At 34.2% G+C, this 25,557-nt stretch overlaps 1 protein-coding gene across 8 annotated transcripts in view; it reads right to left on the reverse strand.

The window, feature by feature from the left end:
- Nucleotides 1–25,557, reverse strand: part of LOC120417562 (protein muscleblind) — a 526,440-nt gene that overhangs the window by 145,943 nt on the left and 354,940 nt on the right. The window contains exon 3 of one of the 8 annotated variants that reach the window (XR_008212115.1): nucleotides 5,621–5,748. The exons of the other annotated variants lie outside the window; for them this stretch is intronic. The gene's annotated coding sequence lies outside the window, so the exon portion shown is untranslated. The remainder of the gene's footprint in view (nucleotides 1–5,620; nucleotides 5,749–25,557) is intronic. 8 annotated transcript variants of the gene reach the window in all.

Consider the following 25,557-nt stretch of genomic DNA (forward strand, 5'->3'; position numbering starts at 1 on the left):
TGACAATTTTGAAATAAGAAGACAACAACCTACTTCGTTGCTGTGCACCCTTAAAATTTATATCGTTTGGTACAATATGTGAAAAGTTATACTTAAAAGTATTGTTGGTTGTGATTTTTGTAAATATCGATTCAGTGACTGTTAAAACTAGCTGATTTAAACATTTTTTCAAGAGTCATACACTGCCCATGATCGCATTAATGTCCCATATGCATTTTCATCACTTTTGAGTTATTGATGCAGCTTGGTTCAAAATCGTGTGCTCTTTCAAAAGAGCCTATAACATCCAGTACTTTGTTCTAGAAATCAGGAGGAAATCCAGTTTTTTCGTGGAAACTTAACACGTAGCCTTATGTGTGGGACGAACTTCAAATGCGTTTTTCTCAGCTTGCTGTTTTTGCATATGGGACATTTATGCGAACATGGGCAGCAACAGTTTGATAAATTAGCAACTCTTTCATTAGATATCGATTCTTAAGTGATTCTATTTAGTTAAATTTTGTTTTATGTGAATCAAATTAATTTTAGATTCCTCGGCTTGATATTTTTAAAATAATTTCATTCAACTCACTTTTTACATGTTAAACCCAGAAGCAACCACACTCTGCACTACTTCTAGTTAACCGTCATTTGCGCTCCACGAAACCCCCAAACTTCCTTCCTGTTTTCCTCTTTGTTTGATGTCCCATTAGCCTAACCTCCGTAATAGCCTTCATCGCTCAGCTCAACGCTCCCAAGCCTAACCCAATCTTGCTCACATTTTTCCGTTAATTCAATTTGGCGAGGCTAGATTTGATTTGATTGCCATTCATTCAGCTTCTTGGAGGGGGTTGTCCTTTTCTTTTCGGACCACCACCAACCATGTTTATCAAAGGATTTTTTTTCCTCTGGCCTTCGATTGATACACGGATTCTGGGCTCCCTCGAGAGGACACTCCAGGCGAGTGTCATTTTGTCGGTAGGCAAAAGTAACTTTTATTTTGGTTGTTTTTCCCCATTTTTTCCTTCGAGACAAAGACTAAAACTTGTGTCTTGCTAGATTTTTGGAAGGGGGTGGGCAAAAGAAAACTTTTTTATTTATTTAATATTTTTTGCCTGCTGCTACTTTTGCCGAATGTTGTTTGTATTGCCGAGGGAAAATCCCGGCTCGTCGGAACGGTATTATAGCAGCGCTGAGAAGGAAATCTCAATCGAATTGGAAAGGCTACTTCTGCCACAAGTGAGAGAGAGTTTGGGGGAGTGTGTGTGTGTTTTTCCTTCGAATTGAAGATGAGATTACTTGTGATTGTGTGAGTTTTGTGGAGCCTTTGTCAATGATATCCTTTTTTTTTCTTTGGCGGGTAAGATTGAGGTCCATCGATACGGACCAACTGGCGGAAAGACCCGGACAAAGGTGAAATGGCTAGAACCTTTCGAATTTTTCTTTGTTTGAAAATCGAACAAAGAACTTGTTGTGTTTGTGTTCACTTTGTTTATTGTGCTTTTGCATTTTGGAATAACTCAAGTAAAAGTTTGTTCGATGAAACTTTTCCGGAATTGAATCTAATTAATTGACAATAATTCTTCTACTTTTTTTATCTGTCCAAGCTTTGGTAAAGTTGTTACTTATTGTACTTGAAGTAAGTCCTCCTGGTTGGAGTTTGAGTTGACTGTAATCCAAGGGATAACAACAGAGTACACTCAGTAGCTTGGGATATTTGGAAACTAATTTTTTTTTTATTTAATCAATGTCAATATAAGTTTCAGCTGAACAATTCGTCACAAATCTCAAATTGAATTAATCTTTCAAATTATACTGAGTGCAGAAGAATTTTCCTCATGTTTCAAACACCTGGACAAGATAACTTCTCCCTTGAGCTACGGTAAGCACGGACAAGTTCGAGTTGTTTCAAACACCAACTTAGTCTGAGGTGAGACCCGGCAGGAATGTGGAAACTTTTCCGACGAATCGATCCTGGATTTCCAGAGGAGAAGAGAACGGAGCAAAGGGTTGCAGATAAACTCCAATTCAGCAGTCAATGCTATCACACGCTGGGGAATTCCCTGCCAGAGAACTGCAGCAGTTTGATAAACTGCTTCTGCTGCTCGGCGTTCCCTGGAAAACTAGGATCCGATCCGATCCCAGAAGCTCATCCGCAAGTGAAACAAAAGGGAAAATCGCTTTCGGTTCGGTTCGGGTCCAGTGAAATATTTAATTCAATGTCAATTTAGCTTGGCTCTCTAGTTCCGGTTTTCCGGGATCAGAAAACGAACGAAATGTAAACGTCTTTTCGCAGCAATCTTCAGGATTCTGGGGGCGGTGGGAGGGGAGTGAAAACCAACTTCTGGTATGTGAACGACTTGGTTTTCCCCCTTCTTAACATATGCATGGTAAATTTCATTGGAAGTCCAGTCAGCTGGAGAGAATCGTTTAAACAGAATACGAAATAAGCCAGTGGGCAATCTTCTGGGGGGTTTGGCTTTTCGGACTAGCAGTTCTTGACCAGAAAAGGAACGTTGAGCTTGCCTGCTTGGTAAACAAATGGTTCAGGGAATGTCAACTTGGGGGTTTCTGGGAGAGACCTTTTCGGAATTGAATCAATCATTTAAAGTAAAGAACAAAGAATTGAACAAAGATTGCTTGTAAGATATAAATCAAACAATAAAATTTCATCAGCGAATCTTCAATTTTTCAAATCTTCAAATCTTCAATCTTTAATCTTCAAATCCTCAAATCTTCAAATCTTCAAATCTTCAAATCTTCAAATCTTCAAATCTTCAAATCTTCAAATCTTCAAATCTTCAAATCTTCAAATCTTCAAATCTTCAAATCTTCAAATCTTCAAATCTTCAAATCTTCAAATCTTCAAATCTTCAAATCTTCAAATCTTAAAATTTTCTGATCATGAAATTTTCATATTTAATTATTTTCAAATTTGCAAAATATCAGATTATTATTGTTTTCGATTTTTTTAATGTTCAAATTTTAATATTCTTTACCTTTAATTTTTTTAATGTTATTTTAAAAATTTTAAATTTTAATTATTTCTAAATTAAAAACAAAAGAATGGTGATTTTTGTGTTGTTTTGGACTATAAATTTCATAATTTTCGTAAATATTACTCTTCTGTAGGTAGATCAAACAATTATTTCCAATAATTGATTCTGTATGTTAATTCTAGGGAATGAAAATCTGTCAAATATGGTTGATCTTTTAATTTTTGATAATTTTTTGGCTTAAAAAAATCTTAAAATTTATTTAAATTTGCAATAATTTTCAATCCAATGCTACGTTAAAATTCGCTTTGATGTGAATGTGATTTGTCCAACTTTGTTAATTTAATAAAAAAAATCAGTGAATAATATTAACTCCAAATCAAAGTTATTGCTCAATTGTTTTTAAAGTTTCCAGAAAAAAAATACCATTTTGTTTTTCAAATAATAGTCAACCAATGCATAAATTTTGGCAAAAATGTGGGACGCAAGTAAGGCCGTTGCAAATATTTTTCAAAGTTTATGTCAAAATTGGTCTAAAAAATAAGGCAAAAAAATATTTTATCAAAAAACTTCAAAATGTACATGAAAATAAAAGTCTAATCAACTGAAAACAATCAAAAATGCATTTTTCTGCAATGATAATCATATTTAGCATGTTTGGGCTTGTTTAAACATATTTTGAATTTTTATGAAATTGCAATGTATAGCATCGCAAAAAAAATATTTTTAATAAAATTTTCGTTAATACTTAGATATTTTGGAAACTAATGATGGCAAAACAACTGGACAGGTGTATAATGCATTTCAAAACACTTTTTTCATTAAAATGTTGAAACCATGGCTCGTTATTTAAATTTTTATACTTTTTCATTTTTTTGCCCCCTCCCCTCGACTTTGGTCAGAGTCGAGGGACATAAACTTCAAAAAATATTTGCAACGGCCTAAAATGAAAATCCTTAACTTAAAATTTAGTTTCAAAGTTGTTGAAATTTAAATTGATTCTAACTGAACATCAATAAAAAAGCAGCTCAGGGTTTTTCAATTTGCTTTTTGTCTTTAATTGTTTTATTTCCAAAATTTCATTGAAAAACTCTTTATTCCTTAAAAATTTGAGGTTTTTCTTTTTTACTTTAATCGCATGTTAGCAAAATTGTTGCTTTTTTCAATCCTACACTTCTAAATTTGTCAAATAGTTTTGCAAACAGACATTTAAATTGTTTAAATTTGAACACATTATTAAACAGATATTGGAAACATAATAAATTGATAAAAAACTAATGCTGAAATGTGGTTATTTGGCACCTGATTATCATTGAATTGATTGTGAACTGCTTTTTGTTCAAATTTAAAATCTGTTTTTTTTAATACCAACAATATTTTTTTAACGATCCTTGAAAAAATAATCTAAAAATTTTGAAGAATGCTTTACCAAAAGGAAAATAGATTTTCAATATTGTTTTTTTATGTAAATGTTTTTGAGTTTTATTTTAAAAATTTGGGATTGTAATAGAGATCAGTCCATTTTAATCAGTCTAAGCCGTTCGACCAATTCTCATCACTTTTGCAGTTTTTCGCTATTAAATCAACATTTTTACATACATCATCAATGGAATGTTGCTTGCTCACTTTTCTTTGAGCTATTTGTTACTTTGGAAAAGTCAAAAACACTGTATGAAAGCTGTAATTAACTATCAAAGTGCTGATAGGCCGATAATAGAAATAGGCTGAAAAAGGGTATGATTCCCCTACAAAGAAATTGTTCAGACTTATCAATTAATGTTTATGTCACTCAAATAAAAAGTATCATGTACAACAGGATGAAAAAGGGAGAAATTATTTGGATTTTTGTACTAGAAGAATCTCAATTTTGAAAAGTTTTAAGGGTTACAATAAAAATGTCTATCTGTTTGAATTAAAAAGATGAATAAAATTAATGATGTCCTTTACTATTGCTAGTAAAAACTAAATATCAATTTAACTTTTTAACCCACAAAAAATATGCAATCCTCACGCTTTCACCAATGATCCCCATTTTCCAATTTGGGAGGTGCCAATTTTCACACTCAATTACGCGAGGATTTTCCCACTTTTCTCACCAAATTTCCCCAACCACTTCTGCTGCTGTTCTTTGTTCCAAGGACCGCAGCAGTCACGCATTCCAGCTTCAAGAATTTCAAAAGAAGAAAAAAAGGAGGAAAATCAAACTGCTCGTGAAAACCCGACTTCTCTCACCGACCACAGACAAAGGATATCGAGGCTTCTTTAATTTATCTTCAAGGAGCGGCACTTGTGCTCTTCGTGCTGGGGTTGCATTACACCAGTTTTCTCCCACCCACCCACAGCACCACCCCCACAAGTCAAAAGTCACGAAATGAGCTTGTTGCTGGCTGCCAGCGGCAGAAGAGGAAAATAAAAGAACGAAAACGTGGGTTGGGGAGGGAAAAACTGTCTGCCGATCAACAATTGGCTAACGATCTTTGAAGAGGGAGGAAAATTGTTGGGTGGTGGGGGGAAAACAATCTATTTCTCAATAGCTAGAAGAACAGCAGCCTTGGTCCAGCATCACACACACAGAGAAAGCATTTCCGTTCATTTTCTCCAATTCCGTTCGGTTCGAAGCGTAAATTTTTCATGTGCACACTCACCCACATTGAGCGCGCGGCGAAAAATCGACGATTTTTCCGGGAGAGGTTGGGAAAACCGCACGTAGCGCGCTTTTCCCGAATCGTCGTCATTGATTGCGAAAATGGTGGCGGTTCGACTGAATGCTTACCTAAAATTAGAAAAAGTAGAGAAAGAGAGCGAAAAACGTGTGATTATTATCAATGTTTTTTTTTTCGTCGACGGAAAAAGTCGATGGTGATTTTCTACTTTTTTTCCCACCCTGCACCTCAAAAGAATTTTCCCCAAATAAGACAGAGCGTGATAGCGCAAAGGCACACAGAAAAAAAATCAACCTCAAAGAAGATAAATTTCCCATTATCATTCGAATGGCCAAGCTGTGGCCGAGGAATGGCCAAAATTGGGGGCACGAAATGGGGCCAACCCGGCAAGTTTGCTGCAGAGCGTTGAATTGAACGGAAAAATTGTGTGAGCTGTAGAGAACCACCCCTGAGAAAGCTGCAAATCATTTCTTCTATTGATTTCGATAAAAATCTGGTCGAGCGCGCTGGCTTTTACACGACTTTGAGACTTTTTGGTTGCTGCAAGGTGACTTGAATTGGGGGGGAAATATGAGGGCCATTGAACATTTATAAGGGCGCGTTGGACATGTGTTTGGAGTGCAATAAGAAATAAGGTTTGAATCTTCAGTTCAGCAAAATGTAGTTAAAATATGCTTACGAAGTTTCTGCAATAAAAGACATTAAATTATTTAGAACCAAACTATCAAGTTATAGGGACTTGATAATTAATTTGAAACTAAAACCAACTTGCAAAACTAACAAATTAATAATTTAAAAATCACTTCTTCCGAAGATATAATAATATAAAAACAAAAAACAAATACAGATTCTGACCATGTCACATAACAATTTAAAAAACTTAAAAAAGTAACTCAGGAAGTAATAAAATGAGTGGAGCTAAAAGAAATGTTCAATTTCAAACATAAATTCTAGGTAAAATAAAGTTATTCAAGAATGCAATATGCATTTAAGCAAAAAGAGCAATTTCAAAGATCAAAATGCAACAACAAAAAAATAACGATAAATAGTAGTTTCATATTTGAAAAAAAAAAATGATTATGACTTTGTTTGAATCTTTATTTAGAAAATTTATAACAAAAAGAATTCCAAGAATCATAATTTGAACTGAATTAATTTTTTTGTTGAGGTCATTTTGTAAATCTTGAGCAAAACATTTCAGTTAAATAATAATTGTAGAAATCTGAAATAAGGGAATGCTAAAACTTTTATTATTGTTAAAATAAAAAACTAGGTAATTCAGAGTTAAATCATATTAAATGTGGGTAATGCTTAAGATATCAACTTTATCATACAATATTTTTAGAAGAACTCTCAGTATTAAACTGAAGTTTGAAAGAACTTGTCATTATAGAGAAATAGAGAACTTTTATGCCTATTTATTCCAAAGGAACTAGTTATTCTTGAGAGTTATGAATTTAGTTGTTTCAAATATTATTTAGAGTTTATTTATTTACATTTTGCGGTTCTTTACATCAAAATTTTAAAAATATTCAAATTATTTTTCAATGACTCATAAAGAGAGAAAAAGAAAAGGCAAAAACACTGTGTTCAACATAGTTTTCATGTCTAATTCCATTGAAATTTTGAAGATTTTTATTTATAAATGGTGAGAGAGAGGATTAGAGTAAAAAATTTGAAAATTAGTTTTATTTTGATTTTTTGTAGATAAAATGAAAATTCCGTGAAAACATCTATGAAAATCCTAGATTAATTACATAAGATTCAGTCAATTAACAGATATTTACAATTAATACTGATTTATGTGTGATCCTTAGTCTAGTTTTAAGAGATCTGAGAATATCAGAAAGTCATCCTTGATGTTCTTCAATCCAGATTATTTCAATATCTACAACAAAATTATGTAGAGTATGAAATCCTTGAGATTTTGAATATTGATATCGTGCATAATTAACACTTATGCGATCATAACTTTTGATAGGATGTTCATTCTTTTGGACTCGTTGAAAAGGTTTTTTGAAATCGCATCCAACGTTGGGTCGCAAGATAAATCCGGACTTCATTTTCATCAAAATATCTGAGAACTTGCTTCAACAGTGTGTAAAAAAGTGTAAAGATAACACTTAAGTGCTAAAAACTTTTGATAGGGTTTTCAGATCTAGAATCTTTTTAATTCGTTGGAAAAATAGTGTTTTTAATATCTTTTTTAAAACGTGGAATTTTTTTTTATAAAACAGCCATTTTACAATCTTCTGGAATTCAGTCAAAATCTTTTTAGCATAATTTTTGAAGGACTTAGCTAAACTTGCTGAGACTTATGGGAACCCAGGGCGAAGACGGAATGAGACCATAACGGTCCGGATGAAGTCCTGAGATAATCGAGTTGTCAATTTGTTGTCCACATCTCTAAACACACCCACACAAACATTTGCCCGGAATTTGATTTTGAGTCGATTTTCATACGTGAAGGTGGGTCTAGGAGGTCAACTTGTGAGGTTCATTTATCGAGTACAGTCCAGACTTGATTATCCGATGCTTTGTTTGGGAATTCGGATAATCGAATTATTAATTTTTTTTTCATATTTTTTTATTTACTTACTTTAAACATCAATTTATATTTCTTGCCATTTTGGCCACCATCTTTGATTAAAAAAGTCTAAATCATTTTAGAGTAGTTTATGGGTCATACTTAAGATCGACCATCAAAAATAAACAACGAAATTTCGATTGTCCAAAGGGAAATTTTTCCGAGGTCTTCGGATAATTGAATCTGAACTGAATAAGTCTTTCCTCAGGAGGCAAAAACAATATCCCACGGTTTAAACAAACCTTATAGAAAGAAAAGTAATTTTGCAAACAAGTTTTAATTAAGTCAAGAATATTGCATTCAAAATTCAAAATTAATTTTGGTGAAATAACTTCGGTTAAGAGAGAGAGTTATCCGCAAACCACAGATATTGTTAGGAATATTTACTTCGAGGCGTCAAGTTAAATAGATTCAAGAAAATAACAAATATTATCCGACGACACCTCGCTCACAAAAGGCTACAGTGCCCAAATCGACGCTCGTCAATATTTATGAATTTGGTTATTCTCTGCCGTCATATAAGTTTATTCAGCTTTGTTTCCAACCACAAAAGCTCATCGCAAGAATCCAAATGACATCATTATGCACACGAGTTACTGCTCAGGTCCGTTGAATTTGGCTGGTTACCGAAAATAAAGCTCGCCAGTAAAACTTGGTGCACCTCCAGCTAGTTATGGATGAGCGCTGAACAGAACAGCAATTTCGTGCATCCCAGTATATTCAAATTTGTTTGTTAGATCGATTCCGAACTTTGCTGCGGCGAAGACGTTTACCTTTTATAGAAGCCGAGGTTCTGCGGGAGAAAAAAATAGCATAATGATGGTCATATCTAACGGCTCGGCACGAAACTGGCCAAGGTTGGGTAATTTTGGACACAGTTATGAATTTCTACTTGGGAAGTTTCTTTTTTTCGACCAACAAGTAATTTTTCTGTCCAACACGACTTCACGTCGGATAACTCAATGACACGTTCCCATCCACTGAGTTTGCAGACTTGTTTGTTTTTCGACTTTTCCCCTGCCCCACGCAACACTCTCTGCAACTGCATCGAAACTTTTGCGAGCAGCGAAACTTTTTCAAGTACTTTACGCGCCACCACCACGTTTCCTCGCCGCACGAGAGGACAATTCCGGATAGACTTCGTGGACCTCGATGATGAGGACGACCCCATGATGATGTTGTTCGAGTATCGTTGACTGCGTCGGCTCCCAGAAGTGAGCGCGCGTTGAAAGTTTTGAAGATCTTGTAAATCTTTCCTAAAATGTTTGCCCGAAAGTGGTCTTTGGGCGAGTGCTGCGGTGGGTTGATTCACAGTGGGAGTTGAGCTAGGGGAGAGGGTTGTGAGTTGGGATTGTTGAAGATATGGTAGAGTCTGAGGTATAGAAGGTAGGATCACTTGCATAGAAGATGGAATCTCTTGTATAGAAGGTTGAATTACTAAATTCAAAGGATGAATCTCTAGTAAAGATAGTCTAATTTCCCGCAAAGACAGATGAATCCCTATTATAAAAGGTCGAACCCCTAGCAAATAAGAGAGAATCTCTTATATAGAAGAATGCATCTCTAGTATAGAAGGTTGAGTCCCTAGTATAGAAGAGTTAATCTCTTGTATAGAAGGTTGAATCCCTAGTATAGAAGGGTTAATCTCTAGTATAGAAGGATTAATCCCTAGAAGGCTGAGTGCCTCATATAAATGGTTGAATCTGTAGTATAGAAGAATTATTCCCTAGTATAGAAGTTTGAATCCCTAGTATAGAAGGTTGAATCTCTACTATATAAGAATGAATCCCTAATATAGAAGGGTTAATCTCTTGTATAGACGGTTGAATCCCCAGTATAGAAGGTTGAATCTCTACTATATAAGAATGAATCCCTAGTATAGAAGGTTGAATCCCTAGTATAGAAGGGTTAATCTCTAGTATAGAAGGATGAATCCCTAGCCAAGAATGGTAAAACTCTTGTTTAGAAGGCTGAGTGCCTCGTATAAATGGTTGAATCTGTAGTATAGAAAAATTATTCCCTAGTATAGAAGGTTAAATCCCTAGTATAGAAGGTTGAATCCCTAGTATAGAAGGTTGAATCTCTACTATATAAGAATTAATCCCTAGTAAAGAAGGGTTAATCTCTTGTATAGACGGTTGAATCCCCAGTATAGATGGTTGAATCTCTACTATATAAGAATGAATCCCTAGTATAGAAGGTTGAATTCTAGCATAGAAGGGTTAATCTCTAGTATAGAAAGATGAATCCCTAGCCAAAAATGGTAAAACTCTTGTTTTGAAGGCTGAGTGTCTAGTATAAATGGTTGAATCTGTAGTATTGAAGAATTATTCCCTTGTATAGAAGGTCGAATCTCTACTATATATAGATGAATCCCTAGTATAGAAGGTTGAATTTCTGGCAAAGAAGGGGGGAACTCTTGTATAGAAGGCTGAGTCGCTTGTATAGAAGGTTGAATCTCTATTATAGAAGGATAAATCCTAAGTATAAAAGCCAAATCCTTGGTAAAAATGGTAGAAACCTCAGCTAGAAGGAATAATTCTTAGCATAGTAGGATGAATCTTTAGTATACAACGATGAGTCCCAAAAACAAGTACCTTCCCCCTAACAAATCGTTCCGTGGAAAACTGTAAACCCCCCCGAACCGTCATCGCAAGCACCAAGTTGGAATGTGTTTCTCAACAATGCGGAACCTCTCTCTTGGGAAAAGTCGAAATTTGTCCTTGTCGCGATGATGGCGGCCGCGCTCGATGAGAAAACAAAGACTCTTCTCGAAGAACCCTTCTTTTTTCCTCGACCACAACCAAAATCACATGGGAAGATAAGACGACGGCGGATGTCCTTATGTTGCCGTCATCATCGTGGGTGGGAGGTTGGGGAAGGGGGGGGGATACACACTTATGGTTTGCCCTTTTGAACGACTTGGCTGCAAGCTGCTGGAACGAGTTGAGTTCTCAAATTGTTGTTTGCCCGGGATGTTTGTGTATTTTTCGCGACGACGACGTCGGGCGCATAGTTTTCCTCTACTCACGGTTTATTGTAGTTGCGGGGGGTGGTAGTTTTTCTTGGCAGCAGCAGCCCCTTTTGCTCCGGAGAGTCAATAATGTGTCGTTTGCGCTGGAGCAGCGAAGGGCAAATAAAAATTGATTTTTGTCTGTTTGTTTTCTTGCAGGATGCTCATTTTGAGTAGGAGAGGGTTTTGGAGACATTTTTGTAACGATGTTGATTTTGAAATCGGAAGATTGCTGATATTGCAATAAAAGTATCATCGATGAGCGAACTTGATTGATTTCATGACATTTGTTTGCTCAACAAAGAAACACTCGCGAAATCGATCGCATGTGACTAGACGACTTGGCGACTTGTCTTCAAATTTATTATTTTTGGAGAAGTTATATTCAAACTAAGACTGATTTGATCCAAGTTTCTAAAATGATGACATAAAATTAAAATAAATATACATGTTTTGTGTAAGCTTACAAAAATATTTGTGTAGAGATGTGTAGACATTAAAAAGATACATAAAACATAAACAATGGAATAATTCAACTGTAGTTTGAGTTTGAAATGTGAATCATAGACTTAAAATACACACCTCTATCAGTGTAGAGTTTCAGAGTTCTGTATGTGTAGAAATCCATGTGTAGAGTTTTGTGGTTACCAATTTGAAGTTACTAGTTCAAATCTATCATTGTTAAGTTATTGGTGTAGAGTGAGCAGTGTATTATCTGAAGCTATGAATGTTGAATTACAAGTGTAGAGATTTTCGTGTATCGTTTCATTGATAAGCTTCAAGTGTCAAGTGAAGAGCTTTTTTGGAAGAGTTTTTTGAGGCGAGTTCAAAATGTTCATTATTCATGTGTAGAGTTCAAAGTGGAGGGATTTGGAAAAAGAGTTCCATCAAATGTGTCCCATGTGCAAGGTTTAAAAAAATTGTATAGTTTCATGATCATAAAATCAAAATTTCTATGAAAAAGGCAAATCAAATTACAAGTTAGTAATCATGTCCTCAATTGTATAACTTCAATGTAATCTTGTTGTAGACCGTTGAATAGACAGCCAAACCACTGTACTATTACTAATCGGAACAGTTTAGCTCTGGGTAGACTTCTTCCAAGATCTCCAACGATTACCGATGCCTAACCAGTCTCATCATGCCCCAATTGAGCCCTCGCCAAAAGTAATCACATTTTGTCGGTACACGCGCGCGTTACAAACCGGCGAAATCAATGAATAATTCGCCGCACCCCAAAGCCTGACTGATTCGTCGTACTCTTGATTGGCCCAAAATCGACCAGCTTACTGGAAGAAAAAAAAACCCAAATAAATCAAGGATTTCTTGTGGGCCCTCAAAGACCGCACTGAACAAGCGAAGACTTTCTTCCCATTAATCATCCCGGTCACGTCCAGCTCATCACGGACTTCTTTTTCCCCGGTCGTCGGTACCCCTCTTAAACGAAAAAAAGCTGCCATGCTGCATAGTAGCAAACATAAATTTTAATTTAAACGAACCGTCGCATTCCCCAAAAAATAATTATCAAATTAGAATATCCAGGGCTGGAGTTTCTCCATTTCAAAATCATCGATTCCGGTGCCAATTTGCTCCGGAGGATTTTCATTCAATTCCGGGGGAAAAATCTTCCCGGCACGTTTGAAGAAGTCGCAGCAGTTCCTTTGAACTCCCCAAAGAGGGAGGCTGCTGATGCTGCAGTCACGAGTTCGAAACTTGAGCCAACCGTTCGGTTCCAAAAACCGCAGAATGACTTTTCCTTCCGGAGGAGGAGGAGCGCTGGTTGCACTCGACAGCGAAAAAAAGAAGAAAATTGAGGAGGACACTCTCGAAGGGAAACGTTGCCAACGAGCTCGGAACGAACCGAACGAGCAGGTATTTGAAAAATGCCTTTTGAATACTAATAAAGTACTTTATGTTTTAGCAATAACGATTGGCTGGACCATGGAGGGATGCTTTCTCGCCGGGGGTAGATCGGCTGAGGATTGTGTAGGGTCATGAGCGCAAATTTGGGAATTTTGTAGCAAGTTATGGCTCTGTTGTTTGTTGTGTAGAGTTTTGTGTGTAGAGAATTGAGTGTAGAGCTCCAAAATCAAAATTTAAAGTGTTAAAATGAGTATCAAGTTAAGATTTTAAAGTGTAGAGTTTAGAATGTTATGTGTAGAGTTTCAATGTAAACACATTGTGTGCCTTCAATTAAGTTTTATTTATGTTTGATCAGCTACAAAAATGCAACAAAGTACTAGATATCGTGTGTAGAGTTTTGACTAAAGAAATTCTTTGAAAATCTCTTGCGAAAGAATTAGTTTTTGAACCTCCAACGGATTTGGTGCGCTAAATCGCTGGTCAGATTTTTCAGAGCTTGATGTTCAGACCCTTAAAACTTGAGTGTAGAGTTTTATGTGTAGAGTTTCCAGTGTAGTTCACAATTCTATACATTTGCAGTATAAATCCATATGTTCTATTACAATTGGAGATATCATATTGACAGTCTAAAATTAAGTGTTGATTCAAAAGATCTTGTGTAGAGTTTCAATTATAGGAATCCCTTTTAATAATCCCAACTGCCCAACTAGTTTGGTACTAGAACTTGATACACATTCAGAGTTCCAAAGTTGTATGTTCTGTGTGTAGAGATTTTACTTTGAAAAAAAAAAAAAACATTCATTTGTAGAGTTCAGACTTTGAAGTCAAAACAAATAACTTAAGTGTGAAGCTCTTAAATTCGAGTGAAGCTTTGAGTTATATTCTTCTAAGTGGAGAGTTTTTTTTTTGCTCAAGTTCGAGGTGCATTTTTCCATTGGAAGACAGATTTAAGAGTTAAGAGTGTGTGTAGAGATTTGTACGTGGAAATAAAATTTAAAACATTTTAGTTAAAACTGTTAAAATATCAATATTTTATTGATAAATGATGAACTTTTTTCCTAAATTATGTCTAAATTGTACCAAAATCGTAATTTTCCAGTGTGCTGACTATTCCACAGCTTAAAAATCGGTAAAATCTACCAAATTTGATACAAATGATAGTATTTAAAGTTCCATGCGCAGAGATCATTAAATTCATTAAATACATTGGAAGACAGATTTAAGAGTTAAGAGTGTGTGTAGAGATTTGTACGTGGAAATAAAAGTTAAAACATTTTAGTTAAAACTGTTAAAAATATCAATATTTTATTGATAATCGTTAGTAAGATAAACTATAATGAACTTTTTTTTCCTAAATTATGTCTTAATTGTACCAAAATCGTCATTTTCCAGTGTGCTGACTATTCCATTGTAGACATTGTTTGTAGAGTTTGAAATTTGATTAGATGTGAGTTTATCTCCATTAGTTTACAGTATAAAGTGTAGAAATTTGTGAGTAGAATATGAAGTGTAGAGTACAAAATGTCGAGTTTCGAGTGTAGAATTCATTAGGCATCAGAAGTTTAAAATTTGGTAAAGTAATAGAGATTCGGGTGTAGAATCTCATGTGTAGAGTTCAAAAGGCAGAGTTCTAGTTGCAGCGTTACATTTGTAGAGGTTCAAGCTTCTTATGTTCTACTATACTATGTGTAGACATTCGAAAGAAAAGAGTAGAAGTGTAGAGTTTCAAGTGTAAAGTTCGAAGTGTAGAGTTTTGTACAGTTCCGATTGAAGAGATTCGTGGTAGGTGTTTGGGGTGTAGAAATCAAAAAATATGTTTTGTGTAGACTCTTGTGTAGACTTCACCATACAAAGTAACCTTCTCAAATCCCATAATAAAGCCCTCTACCCTACCAAGTACCCAATGCTAGTCGATGATGGTCATCTCTCCACAACGACACCGCAAACCCCTTCCTCCTTCTCCCTCTCTCAAAAGTCGATGTGACCGCACACTTGAGCGCCACAACTCCCCCCGGAGGAAGCAGCCGGGAACTTCCGAACGGGCAGAAAATTTTTCAATTTTAAAAAGTACGTGCAGTCTCGTCGCTGTGCTCGTTTGTTGATGATGATGACGATGCAAAACGATGCACGTTTTCGGGCGAGTTGTGCCTGGGCATTATTACATTTTTCCCCATTTTTCTACCCCCTCCCACCCCTTCGGGGACTTTGACCAACCACCCCCAGGAAGGTCGAATTTTCAGCTATGATTACCGAAAACCGAAAACCTTTCGACGACGTCCCGCAATTCATCTTGCGTCCAACTCCCGTACTTTTTTTTTGTTTCATCCCTTAATTTAAATTCGTTATGTTCGGGAAAGCGTCCAAAGTTTTTTTTTCGAGTGGGGTGGCCGCACTCCGGTTGCTGTTACTATTTGAGAATTAAGAAAGGCAGGACCAAGTGGAGAGCAGAAAAAAAGTTGAAAAGTTGCCGGAAAGAATAACTCGGCAGTGCAGATAGTCAGGTGACGATGACAAATGGCTTTTTGTGTTGGGCCTCGTCCGCCTGGACTAGCTTTGAGTGGGTCCTTAGTGGTTCGGTGGACGGTTAAGGTGAAGGGGGGAAAACGTTTTTTTTTTCCTGTTATTTCTTGGCTTCTTTCGGCCACATAGAGCGGAGTGACATGGCCGTGCCCCGTTCTAACTCATTAGAATATTTGCTAATGCGAATTATATTGGCACTACTTCTGGCAAGGGCTGAAGGATTTAAAAGTAGAACGAGGCACTGCAAAAAAAAAAAGAGTTTTATTATTGGATTAGCTTATTCTTAACAAATATCAACATTTTGTTTAAAGAGTTTCATATTTTGAGATTCAATAAAACCATGAATTATTTATAAAAATCCTTTGAATTATAAATGTTTTTAAGTTCACAAATTTTCAAGAAGAACAACTCAGTTCAACACACATTTTTGTAGATTCCAAAAAAGTTAGAAACATCAGAAAATGTATGAATATGGAAGATTTATAATTAAAAGTTCTTATTTTTAAAGTCAATATTTACAGTATGTAAAAAAAGTATTTACACCCCTTGGGCACTATGCACATTTTGTGATGAAACATGTAAACAATTTAAATTTTGACAGAAACCTAGTACTACCTTTTGTTCAGAAACTCATGCCGAACATTTTGCTATAAAAAGCTCATGAAAAGATGATTTCCATAAAAAGTTATATAACAAATACTATTACAGAAATAAAAAAAGATGTAAAAAAAGTTTGTACACCTTTTGAAAATTTAACATAAATAATTTTATTTATTGACAAATCACCATAAATCCAGTCTCCCAACTCCAAATAGGCATTCTTGACTGATTAAAAAAACAATTTGGATTGAATATAAAGTCTACTAAATACTTAGTATAAAAGTTTATATAAATCTGGAAATTCTATATAAAACTTATCTAAACTTAATTTAGAAAGCTTTTAATTCAACTAAATGTCAATATACTACCATAGAATTGCTTAACAAATATTTTGGAGTGGGTATAACACCGTTTTGATGGGCTTTGTAACGATAGAATTGATTTTTCGTTGGAATTTCGTACCAACTCGGAATAACGTCGTCGGAAAATCCGCCGGCATCCGAACCGGTCCACGATTCACAAGTCAACCTATGTGGTATCGGAAAGGGCATAAAATTTCCGATCTTTTGATACCCAAACATCTAGGTTTTCTTTAAAACCCACGTTTTGAAAATGTGCATAGTGCCCAAGGGGTGTAAATACTTTTTTTACATACTGTAAAAAAATGGTTCACTTATTGCAGTAATTTGTACATTTATCAATTAAATAAAGCATTAATAATTTATTCCTATTTGCATAGGGCTGGAACGAGTGAGTTAAGGTAGTAAAATTACAAATTTAGTTGAATTTTAAGAGCCTTTCATTAGTTTTTAGATTTCAAATTTTTCTACAATTTTTGAGCGTTTTGTTATGATTTTTAAAAACAGTCAAGATTTTTGGTGGTTTGTAATAATTTGCTTTGATGCGTAAACATAAATCAATTCCTTAAAATTCTCAGACTTTTAAAATATCCTGTTTAGTTTGGAATTGCATAAATCTTGGGAACGTATAATATTTTCACCAAATCGATAGAATTCTACGAGTATTAAGAGTATACCGGAATTTTAAGTTGCTCTCTCCTCAGAAATGGAAATTCCTTTAAAATCTGAACTCCAGGGTCTTTTGTTATCAAATTATGGAGATTATTTAAACTAATGATAAATTCCTAGAATACCCTAAATCTTCATGATCTCCAAAGTATTCAAAATCTCAATTTTTAAGAATTTTCATGAATCTGTCAGAATCTTCATTAATCTGACAGAATCTTCATGTTTTGTTTAGAATCTTCATGAATCTGTATATCTTCATGAATAAAAATGTCAGAATTCACATGAATCTGGCAGAATCTGCCATAATCATTCATAAAAATGTCAGAATTCACATGAATCTGGCAGAATCTGCCATAATCATTTATAATTTTAATGATTCGGTTAGAATTTAAATGAATATGTCAGAATTAAAATGAATCTTTTAGAATCTTTATGAATGTATCTGAATCTTCATGAATCTATCAGAATCTTCAGAATTGACATGAATCTGACAGAATCTTTAGAATTTTTTACGAATCTGTTAGAATTTCCATGAATCTGTCAGAATCTTTATGAATCTTTCAGAATTGACATGATTCTGACAGAATCTTCATGAATCTGTTAGAATCTTCATGAATATTACAGAATGTTTAAGAATCTCTTAGAATCTTCATGAATCTGACAGAATTGACATTAATCTGACATAATTTTTATGAATATGTTAGAATCTTCATGAATCTGTCATAATTGACATGAATCTGACAGAATCTTCATGAATCTGTTAGAATCTTCATGAATTTTTCAGAATGTTTATGAATCTCTTAGAATCTTCACGAATCTGTCAGAATTGACAAGAATCTGACAAAATCTTTATGAATCTGTTAGAATCTCCATGAATCAATCAGAATCTTCATGAATCTGTCATAATTGACATAAATCTGACAGAATCTTCATGAGTCTGACAGAATCTTCTTCGCTGTCATATTGTTTACAAATGATTCATTATCTTCATGATTATTGCAGAGCCCTAATAATCGTCATGTTTTGAAATTTCAGTATTTATAGAACATTCGTATTTTTCAGAGGGTTTAAAATCTTTGAATTGTTCAAAATCGTCAAAGTAATAAAGATATTCAAAATTTAAGTAGTAAAAGAGTCTTCAGAATCCCACAAATCTAGAGAATTTTTATAGTTCTAATCTTCACAATTTTAAGAATCAATAGAATACTCAGAAACATCTCCAGCTGATTCTGAGTTTTTTTTTCAGATTTTTTCAAGCCTTCAAGATATTCAGACTTATACGAATTCTTATCGCATTCAAAATCTTTACAATTTTCAGTTTTAATTGATTTGAATTGATAGGAATCTTCAATATATTTTTTTTGCTGTTATAGAAAAAATCAGAACATTTAAAATCTTCAGAATTTTCAAGTTGATTTCTTTTCAACGTAAAATCTAAAAACTTATCAGAATGACAATTTTTTAACTGTGCCTCATAAGTAAAAAAACCCTAAAACAAGGGACTAATGTTAATTTTGTTTAACCAACAACGAAGGGCAGACCGCCTCCCCCTTCTTAACTTTCCGGAATTCTTGCCCCCTTCCGCGACAGAATGGTTAATTATGGCCTCGCCACGCAACAAGGCCTGAGGGTGAACTTTTGTCACGCAAAACCCGAATGGGCTGGGACATTGCCAATCAGGCCAGCCAAGTGGGATTACCTAATGACAAATTTGGAAAGAAGTTTTTTTGATGGGTTCGTTTTTTGTTTTGTTTTTACGACGCGGGGACATCAAGTGGGATTTGTGCGATGGTTTGTTTTGAGTTTTTGTTAAGTTGAAAATGTCGTTTTTTTTTCTTTTTGACAGTGCAATCATTAGTCTTGTTAAGTACTTTTTCGAGGGCCTAGATTTGCTTTAATCGCGAAACTTTAATTGTTTCTTAGCGTGTTTGACTGTTTTTAAACCAAAACAGTGGTGTAAGTTGAGCTCAACTTTTGCGTTGAGCTTTCTGCAATTCAAGTCCGATTTCAAATCTCTTGCAATTAGTGTTACTGAAATGGTGCTCCTTTAAGTACAAACTTCACATTCAATCTTCCGGTTTGAAACAATTTCACCCCACAAAGTAACAGGACACCCACTGTCTTGGCCAATCTCGGTGTCAACAAAAGGTAAAAGTCAGCCAACCCAGTTCAACCTTGCTTGAGCGGGTTGAAATGTGGAAATTGTACACAATTTATCACCCAGTTTATCTCACATTTCAGTCAGCGTGCAGCAACAAACATGTCAACCGTAGGCTTCACAAGAAGATCCGGCGGGTGCTGGTCAAAAGGGAAAAAAGGTTTATGTTTCTGCAACGGGAAAATTTTCCAGAAAGCTCAGAAAAATAATGCAAAAATCGTTTTGCGGAAGGCATTTCTTACGTCGCCGTCCTTTTTTCCTCGATGGCGATGGCAACAAAAATAGAAGAAAATGCTGAAATGCTTTTGCATAAACAGGCGGAAAATGATAAATACCCAACTAAGCTAGTGCTGTACCGCGCGAGGGAAGGCACCATAAAACGGGTTTGAATAATTTATGGCCCACCTGATAAACTTATACGTAGACGGAGACGTATATACGGAAGTTCAACGAGTTTGTATCTAGTGTGTGATTGTGTGTGCGACCCTGGGTGCCACCCACTTGAGCCACGTGACAGCGGATTTCCTTGGGTGTTTTTTTCCGTGTGTTGTTGTTCCTTCCCTAAACCACTTCTTTTCGGTGCCGGGGCTTGTCATGTGTGTGGTTTTGTTTGGAAAGAGGAAGGGGTTTCTTTCTTTTGGTTGGAGGAAATGCCTCAAGGTATTAAGGTGCTGTATTTGGAATAGTTTTTGTATTTAATGTTATTTAAGGGAATAATTATAAGAACGAAAACGGAAGCCGAGTCCTATTTTTTATTTGAATTTTATATTTTTCGAATGTAATTAACTTTTATTAATCATCAATTATTTTCATAAAAATGCAAATTTACGAAAAAGCAAATTGCTCAGCATTTTGTCACAAAAATCAGATAAATAAATTAAAAGTAATTAAATTTTCGTTAATTCTATTGCAAAACTTTGTTTGATTTGCAATGTGGAGTAACTTAGCCAATAATTTCGAAAGTTCAACTATTTTTCTAATTTGAGCTACTTTTTCGATACTAACTTTCTTTATTTTGAAATAAGGTTTAACACTTTTTTTTTTTAATTTCATGCCTATGTATCATTTTTATGGAACAAAAAGTATAACACATTTTTTACAGATTTTTATATAAATCGTTTTTTGCACAGTAATCTCATAATTATAAATAGATGAACGGCTCAAAAGTGTCAAATTTGATATAAAGATTATCCTTCAACTATTAAATAAATATTTCAACATGATTTGAAAATTTTTTTAGTTACGGAATTTTGTTTAAGTTACATCTAGTAAAAATGTAACAAATATATTTATTTCAATAACTGAGTAATGCTGAAAGATTTCGTAAATCGTCTTTTTTGTATTTATTTTTCATTTAAATGAAAACTTGGTAACTCCCTATGTTAAAAAAAAGTCATTTTGCATCAATTACTTTAATAAATTTAGCCCATTATTTAAAAATGGCCAAAATACAAGCTGAAACAAATATTTTAAACAGTTGAAAAAAAAAAAACTCTTTACACCAAAAAATCTAAACTATTTTTCCTAAATTCAAAACTTTAAGAGACCATATCTAAACAACTTTCAGTTCGATAAAAAATAACTATAAATGAAAATTCTAGGAAATATGCCTAGCTATTCTCAGCAGGGGTGTTTTTTCCTCATTAAATTTTTTAAACTGCAAAAATACTGACCATTTTTCAAAAAGGTACCTGAAACTGCCATTTACTTGAAAATGATGGGCTTTATAAAAAAATGTGTCAGGTCATTTTCGATTCCAAACTTTGCATGACAATGGATTAGATTTTTGTATGTCTCCAGTACCATAACTTCGCCCATGACACGAAATCGATCAAAACGTCCCTTCTTTAAATAAAAGTTTTCGAACATTCACATCCCCATTTTGTATGACCAGCTCTCAAAATTGTACGAATATTTGCACAAAAACAAATCATACAAAATGACTTCTTTTGACTAGAATGCATGAACAAAGTTTCATCCAAATAAAAACTTTAATAGTCATAAATCTCGAAAAAAAAACGAAATTCTAGAGAATTACTCGAATGAACCTTTTTTTGTGAAATATAAAGTTTTAAATTTGTTTTTTTCGAGCTGGTTTGTAATGATTTTATGGAAAAATACAATATTATTGTTTAAACAATATTTAATGTTAAGGTTTCATCCAAGAGTAATGAATTTATTTTATTTCAGGTAATTTATTCTCAGAAAATTTTGTTTGCAAAATTTATCGTTACAGGTTTACAAATAATAGCTTATCAGTGATTCAAATTTACAAATAGCAGATTTAAAATCATTGTTCTTTTCAGATCTGAGGTTCTGTTTTATCAAGGTTACAAAATTAGTCAAATTTGACTGGTGATTACAATAAAAATTGTATTTTCCACATAAGAGCATTCCAGGATGTAATTTCGGCTTAATTGATGTGAAGTGTATGAATTTAAACATTTTTCCGATCCAAAATCAATATTTCACCGTTCATTATTTCCTTTTTTACTTTTGCGGCTAAATATGCCAATCAAAAATAAAACTACGGGAGCAAGTTTTAAAAATTTGATGGGGATGATATAACCACATTTTCGATGTAATTTTGCCTCAATTTGTATTAAAAATGTGATGTCACACGTTAAAATATAATTTTTATTACTTGCAGAGGTTCTTTTTTCTGACAAAAAAATATCACCCCCAAAGAAGTCCAATGCTCGAATTTAATTATATTTTAAAAGTTTCACACCGTATTATGTTTAGCTAGAAAGAATAATATATTGTCAGGCATTGAATCCAGTTGTTTTTTTTTTTACTGGCATTGTTATGACTTTTCAAATTAACTTTTCAAAACAAAAAAAAACGAAAATTCTTCGCAAAGTTTATTTTGTTTTGAAGTATCAATAAAACGATATAAATTAAGAATCAATCAAATTTTATTTTGAGAAACATCCATCTAAAACAGAACTACTTTTGAATAAATTTGAATAAAATCATTCAATTTGCACTGAAATCAGACTTATGTCTTAAGAATTTACAAAACAACTGTAGAAGGCATGCCGAAGAACTAATTCTTATGACATATTTTATTTTCATTCGAAATAAAGTAAAAATAAACATCAACAGTACTTCGACAAAGCTTCTGTGGTTCCATGGAACGAGTTGTCAATAAATATTTCTTCCGTCAAGCAAGGCAGTTTTTTTTTTCAAAATTTGTTCAAAACTCAATTTAAAATTTGGTGGTTGTACCAATTGTTTTTGTGCTTAGAAGATAAGCTGAATCGTTGTGTATAATAAAATCAGCAATTCAAATTTACTTTTAAGACCAAATTTGATAAGTTACCTTCATATTGCCTCTTTTGTCCGATTTGTACATACCTGCAAAGAAATAAAAAAAAAAGACGCGATGTTGGTAAAAATTAGTTTCACTGTTTCTTGTTTTTTTCATAATTTTATAAATTCATGTGATTTGTTATTTAAAGACACCATCAAAATGCCTCGTAAAAAAACACCCCTCTCTTCTTCAAGAACGACACTCACGAAGATCGCATCTTCACAACTCTTTTTTCTAAACCAGTTGATTGCCGTGGAAAATCTTGAAAAAGCACCAGTACACACACAACACACTTTTCCTATGCAAAGTGTGCAAAAAGGGCCTTAAAAGAGCACACACACACGTCGCATCGTTGGCATTAGAGAGTGTGCCATTTTTCTCCTTTTCATTGGGGCTGTGCGCTCTTTGTGTGGCAAACTTTCCGCGCGGAAAATCTTTTCGGTCGTCGTGAAGACGACTTCTAGCACAGAAGGTACTTGTCGTATGATAAAATATGCTAAAAGGCAGGCAGGTAGAGAAAGCTTTTCTGGGTGAAATCAATCATTAAAAGGGTGCTGCCACCGCTAGATTGCTGCTGCTGGTTAAGAAGAAGAATAAGTTTTCCCGCTCACCTGAAAATGCACACCCAAACGACAAACAATCGGAAAAGCGCTCAACTCAAAATGAGACGGGTGTGACTTGAGAGTGCACTTTTCGCTTAACTGTAGTTTCGCACAAGTTTGGATTTAATAAAGCTTGACAGTCTGTGTGTACATCCATTTAATTTCGAGCAGATTTTCCCCATACCTCCGCACTTCAGGACTAGTTGACGCTCTCCAATATTGACTTTTCGTGCTCGTGTTCTGTGTAAAATGGCGCCAAGTTTTCCTCGCAGCTTGTCCGCCTTTTTTCCCTGTCGCTTGCTTGCAATACTTTAGTTATTAAAGTTTCTTTGTCAAATAAACCAAGCGACACTTGGCAATAATGTTTTTCCTGCTGTTTTTCCGGCTGCCTCCTCCTCACTCTTAAGATTTTCGAAAAAAACGTTCGAAATATCCTTGAAAGAAGGTGGAAAAGCGAAGGAGGGGGAGGCTCATCATCATCTCCCCCCCACCCAATTCCAAAACTTGTTCCGAAAAAAGTCGTCGTCACCCGATATGGTTTCATAATTAGAAAAGTTTGCTACTCTCCCCTCCCACCAGCACCCACCCAGCCGCCACTGCCTGATAGTAACGAAGATGATGTTGATGATGATGGCTAATTCAATTCTTCGTAGGGCCGCTGCTGCTGCTCAGGATGCTGACGATGGCAATGTTTGTTGCTTGTTTGGTGGGTGGTGATGATGGGTGGTGCGGTGCATGTTTGGTGTTTTGCCACTTTATTACTAAACCTTCGAATATGATGTAAGTTCCGTGGTGTGAGGGAGCTTGGAGGGGAAAAAATATCCTTGCCGAAGCACTCAGGTTGGAGGTGTTTAATTTAGGAAAAAGATTCTTAAAGATGGAAGATTATTTTTCATTTCTGCTTTGTTGTGAAACAATGAACAAATAGTTCAAGTAAAACCAGTTACCAGGCACTGAAAATTAACAGACTTAACTTCGATTGAAAATGAAAACATATTTTTTAGCTCTTTACTCTGTCACTGACAATCATTAGAATATCTAAATTTGGCCTAAGAACGAGAGAAATTGAACCTAATCACACAAAATTGAAACCAACTTGTTTTCTATTTAACTTTATGTAATGCTGTGATAAAATGTGGGATAGAAAGCTTAAGAAATTTGGTGTAATTTGTAAGCAATTGCAAGGTTTTTTTTCAAACGAATAAGTTATTTTCGTTTTTTTTTCAATTTCAAATAATTGTTAACAGAGCTTTATTTGTCATGGAAACTATTTTTTTCAGAAAAGTTAATGCTGGTACAAATTTAAATAAAAGTTTTTGTCTCTCGGTTCTAGTAGCGGTCGAGGGGAAGGGCAAAAAACAAAATTTCAAATTTGCAACGTAATTTTCAAAACTGTAAAGCAAAAAGTATTACATAATGTTTATATATCAATACAGTTATGCTACCATGAAAAATTTGCAATATATGGATAAATTTATGATAATATTTTTTTCCTGAAATTGTTCGCGTGTGGTGTCAAAACTAATAATTAATTAAAATATTTAGAAGTCGTTATTTGATTAAAGATACATAAATAAGCATTATGCAACATATTCTGAATAGCTTGCAAACGATTTCCCCACATTTTTCAATGAAAACATCAATTTTGTTTTTTTTTTCAGCCTAAGCAAAAGTTAAAAAGTTGAATTAAAAAGACAGCAAAATGGCTGAAAAAAGGTTATTTTTATGTTTCATACTCTTGTTAGTGTTTTAGCTAAAGAAATTCCTAATTGTTCCAAAATGGATTATGATGCAACACACTGCTGAAAGGATCTCCAAAACTCTGTTGTTACTGCAAAAGAACTTATTGTAACTTTATTATTCATCAATTAAACTAAATTTAATACAAAAAAATGCTGATTTTTTAAATCAAATTTGGATAAAACAAATAATTTAAAAAAATCCAAATGATAAAAGGAAAAAACTTATAAAACTTGCGTTTAGAAAATGGACAAATGGATATACTTTTTTAATTTTTATAGGGTAAATCAACATTTCAACCTATCAGCCATGGGATTTCTAAAAATAAAATTCACACTTGATTTTGTAACGCAGAAAAAAAGTTGAATTTTGGAATGTTGAAAATTTGGTAGGTTGAATATTATCTCTTTTTTTTTAGTAATATTATATAAAAAATGTTTAAAAATGTGAACCTGATGAATATCTACCAGAAACTGATGAATATTCATAATT

Source organism: Culex pipiens, chromosome 2 (genome assembly GCF_016801865.2).
Source record: "Culex pipiens pallens isolate TS chromosome 2, TS_CPP_V2, whole genome shotgun sequence".
NCBI classification, from domain to species: domain Eukaryota; kingdom Metazoa; phylum Arthropoda; class Insecta; order Diptera; family Culicidae; genus Culex; species Culex pipiens.